We start from the raw sequence: 4,824 nt of genomic DNA on the forward strand, positions 1-4,824 counted from the left end.
CCCCTTACTTATTCATTCACTGTACTTCAGGAGCCAGCTTTCATACACCCAGAGAAACACACCTGCTGTCCCATCAGTGTACTATCTTCTGATAAAGCAGTCACTGAAAGCACAGTACAGTCCTGTCTTTCCCAGCCCCAGATCTTTGGATCCCAGTGTTCATACTTTTCCAAGCCCATGGCTCCAACTTGCATGTCCAGTCTGGCTTAAATAATATCCACCAATGTTATTACTCCACCAAGTGCTGGGACACCTGTTCCACTCCCCAGGGTTTCCTGACATCTGCGGTGCTCCCCCTTTATTCTCACATTTACGTTCAGAGACAAAGAATCCAACCCCACAGCCTACAGAGCAGCCTCTGAGACCTGCAGGTTCTGAAATGTCCTTGCAGAAGATGGTAAGAATGGATGGAGTGGCACATGAGTACAGGGAATACAAAAGATCTCTTTTTCATGGTCTTCTGCTAGTTACAACATTGAAGGAAGAGACTACCTTTACACAGGCCTCTGCTCTAGTCCCTTACAAAGCTAAAAAGAAGTATTGTTTGTTTCCTGGACAGTGAATCCTGCTGCCTGTAAACCAGGTCCTGATGGTTGCTATTGGTCTCTACTCACATGACAGCTGTGAAATTCTGCTTCTTTATTAAGTCCTGGTTTGACAACCTGACACATTGTGGGCTAAAGGGAGGAATTTGAATGTGGGCAGATGATGACATTAAAAATTAGCTTATATTTCCTTAGTTAAGTTGAAGGTATTCTGGCCATAAAACCCACGTGCATTTTGTACATTCTATTCTAAAGCATAACAAAAGAAGGCTTAACTTTTCTTTAAATTTGTTAAAAATCAAGAAAATAATATCATAAGTCTCTGTGAACCCATTACAAAAGTTTATTCTCACTAACTAAACTAAATTGTCCACCTTCAATGATTACATTATTCAGGTTAAAAAAAAACTGCTCTAGAACATACTGTATATTAGAATAAAATACTAGGTTTATAGGGTAAGTGCACAAACTGGTCTTTGTTATGTGACCTGTTTTGGCCAGTGGCACATTAGAAAATATCATGGAAACATAAATTTGATAAGTACTGGCCACTGGTGCTTGCCTTCTTAAACACATCATAGAGTGAAGAAGCCTGGGGCTAAACTTTTGGAGACACAGGTCCCAGCTAAGTGTCAGAACAAACCACAGGACATGTGGGTGAAGCCATCTCAAACCAACCAGCCTCAGACAAGGCACCAGGTGACTGAAGCTGAAGTGGTAATCCAGGCAACACTAGCATGAGAACTGCCCAGCTAAACACACCCAAAATGTGGATTCCTAGAACTTCAAGAAGATAAAATGGCTGGATTTTAAAGCCATTTGGATTTTCATTTGTTCCTTACATGGCAATCACTAAATGATTCATCTAAGCCCCCAGAACTCAATATGTTTTGAACAATATTATGTGAGGGAGAAAGTTAAATTACATGTCAAATAAAATCAATATTTCTTCACATCCACAGGCAGAAGTTTTGAAAGTTACGATGAATGTCAACTAAAAGGACTTCACTGAGGTTCCTGTTGCTAACGCAAGCCATGTGAACCATAAAAAGCAATTGTTTTCATATCAGTAAACTATCGTGTAATTTTTTTTTTTTTTTTGTCCTTTTTGAGACCGGCCGCACCGCGCTCAGCCAGTGAGTGCTGTGAGCGCACCGGTCATCCCTATATAGGATCCGAACCCGTGGTGGGAGCACTACCGCGCTCCCAGTGCCGCACTCTCCCGAGTGCGCCACGGGCTCGGCCCTAAAATTTTGTTTTTAAAAAAATATATCATACAGAAGTTGTCTACTTTAAAGACATAAAAAAGGTCTATTTCTTATGAGTTTGTAGTGAACAGTAGCAGGGTAGTTTCAAAAGTTCATGGAAAAATATAATTAAAAGTGAATAGGAATCTGTCCACCAAGTTTTTGAAGCACACTAGTATTGTAACTTTCCCATATTAGTAATGTAAAATTGGCTTTTATAAATATCTGCAAACTTTGTGATTTTCAAGGACAGAATACTGACATTAAGGGGAAATACTTATGTTATTTACTCTGTGGTGACATGATCCACAGGAAGCACTGGAGATTAAAAAAAACGATGTTAAGGCAATGTATGTAAAAGCAATGTGTGCTCTAAGTAGACTTCAGCATTACAAAAGTAATCTCAACAATGAACAAACACTTGTTTTGACTGAAGCATGGCAAAATGGAGAACAGCAGCCAAAAAGTCAGGTGTCTAATGTCAACAAATCATGTGACCCTGGGCAACTCACATTTCCTCATATCCAATTGTTTTCACTTTCCTTACAAGGTAGAAATAACTGGTAAACCATTTCTGCATTACCAGAAAAAAAAAAAAAAAAAAACTATGAAGATAGAGAAAGACCAGCATATCTTTAGATGCCAAAATTGGTGAAAGGCTGGATTTGAGAGAGCTCAGACACCAGGAACAATGAGGGAAGACTGGGGGAATGGGCGTGTGTTCAGAGAGCACTGCAGACAGATCCTCTCACCTAAGACAGATTATTCCTGTACTACACAGAACACCCCCAAACTCTCTTTAGTAAGTAACATTTCCTAGGTCCTTGCCTATTCTCAAACTCACTGTCCCTTTTGAAAGTTGGCTCAACCCAATACCACCCAGTCTCAGGTAGCTACTGAATGAGGTATTATCGGCCAACTCTTGCGCACTGTAAGCACGAGACTGAATAACTGCGTGGGCTGTGAAAGCTACGTCTTTCTGGGAGTGGGCTGTGAAAGCTACCGTCTTTCTGGGACTCTCTTGCCTCAGCCCTGAAGCAGTACTGAGAGGGTTCAGGCCACAATGATGTTCTCCCAGGTGGGATTCCTATACATAGAACAACCTCCTTCAAACTCTGTCACAGCTGATTTACCCTAAAGAAAACCAGAATATCATACTTAGCCCCAATGTCCTTCCTAGAAGTCACCGTCCCTGAAAACTAGGTATTGCATCAACTTCTGTAAATTCAAACCAGGAGTGCTAGGCAGGCTGCACAGTGTGTGTGTGTGGAGGGGGGACCTTCTGAAGAGAAACCAAGAAACCCCACAAACACAACTGTCATAGAAGAACTCTCAGACCGCACACACCTCACCCGTCCCACTCCCCAGGACCCTCGAGGCACAGGAGGCTCCTCTTTCACCCTCCCACCCACTTTCACAGATGCAGAATTTAACTGCAGGATGTGAGGAGCAGCGTGGGGACAGCAGTAGAGCAGAAAGAACCAGGAAAAAGGTGGACTGGCCGGGCGGTGCATGCACAGAAGAAACCTGGAGCAGCCCTTCTCCTAGTCCTGTGCTGGGGACGTTATTGAAAGGCAAAACTACGTTTCTCAAATGGTGCAGAGAGTGAGGCTGCACATGCGCAGAAGAAACATGAAAGAGCTTTTTCTCTAGTCCTGTGCCTGTGATGTCAATGGTCAGCGAGACTACATTCCCAGAAGCCTCTGGCGCCATACTTTAGAAACCAAATGAGGAAATTTTGTTTATTTTCACAGCTGTAAGTCCTGTTACTGGGCAGCCAGGCCTTGTTGAATGAATCAAGACTCGTCTCTACCCACGTAACAGTGATGGAGAATTCTCATTTTTTCTTAAATTTTGATGTCGGGTTAGAGCCATAGATGTGCTAATTGTCAGGTTGGGGTTTGTAGGGAGAGTGAAGGAAAATGGCCAGGGCCCCTTAGATGTTCAGAATCCTGCTGAGCACTTGTAAATATGCACGTGTGCCCGGGTGTTTCTTGGTTATTGTCTGATGTAAATGTGCATGAGCACCCAGGTGTCCTGAGTTATGGACTTAAGTATAAAGGGTGAGTGGTTCTGATCCACAGGGCTCTCTGCCCCCAGAATGCCCCTGGGGGACCACGGGGAGACTGCTACTGCTGTTGGAGGCTGTTGCTGCAGGTTGTTGCTGCCAGTGCCCCCAAGAAGCCCTGAGAGGCCACCGCCACTGCTGCTTCTGCTGTTCTTGCTGCTGCTACTGCTGAGGACTGAGCTTGTGTAACCTGCCAATGGCTCCCAGGATCTTTCCCAATTATGTAGCATGGGCCTGCATGTGAGGGGTATGGTAAGCCAGTCTGTACAATGGGTTTGAAAGGTCTGAGCCATAGCTCAGACAGCACAAATGGAAAACTTAGTGTAACTAAACTAATGAAACATTTTAGCTTTAGTTATGAATTGCCAAGCAATACAATTGGTGTAGTCCCATAGCTTTACAAATGGCTATGTTGGAAGGAGCCTGGCAATAACCAAAGCCAGACAATTCGCTTTGGCCCTAACCCAACAGGATTATCAGACTCCTGACAATGAAGCCAATTGTACTGCTACATGACTACACCAATTGTATGGCTAGGCAATTCATAACTGTAAGCCGAAATGTTTCATTATTTTAGTTACAGTAAGTTTTCCATTTGTATTGTCCAGGCTATGGGTTAAGTCCCACAGACCCTTCAATCCCATTGTGTAGACTGAGTCACAGACCCCTTCTATGCCAGGCTGGGTCACCAGACACCTTACATGCAGGTCCATTCTAGGTAATTGGGGAAAAACCCCAGTAACCATTGGCAGGTGACATGAGTTCAGTCCTCAGTCCTCAGCTTCCTTAGCAGTGGTGGCAGTGGTGGCCTCCCCGTGGCCCCCCAGGGACATCCCAGGGGCCAGGGGCCCTGTGGATGAGAGACATTCATCCTTTATACTTAAGTCCATAACCCAAGACACATGGGTGCACATGCACAATTACATTAGACAATAACCAAGGAACACCTGGGTGCACGTGCATA

This window comes from Galeopterus variegatus, unplaced genomic scaffold (genome assembly GCF_000696425.1).
Source record: "Galeopterus variegatus unplaced genomic scaffold, G_variegatus-3.0.2 Scaffold3110, whole genome shotgun sequence".
Lineage (NCBI taxonomy): Eukaryota > Metazoa > Chordata > Mammalia > Dermoptera > Cynocephalidae > Galeopterus > Galeopterus variegatus.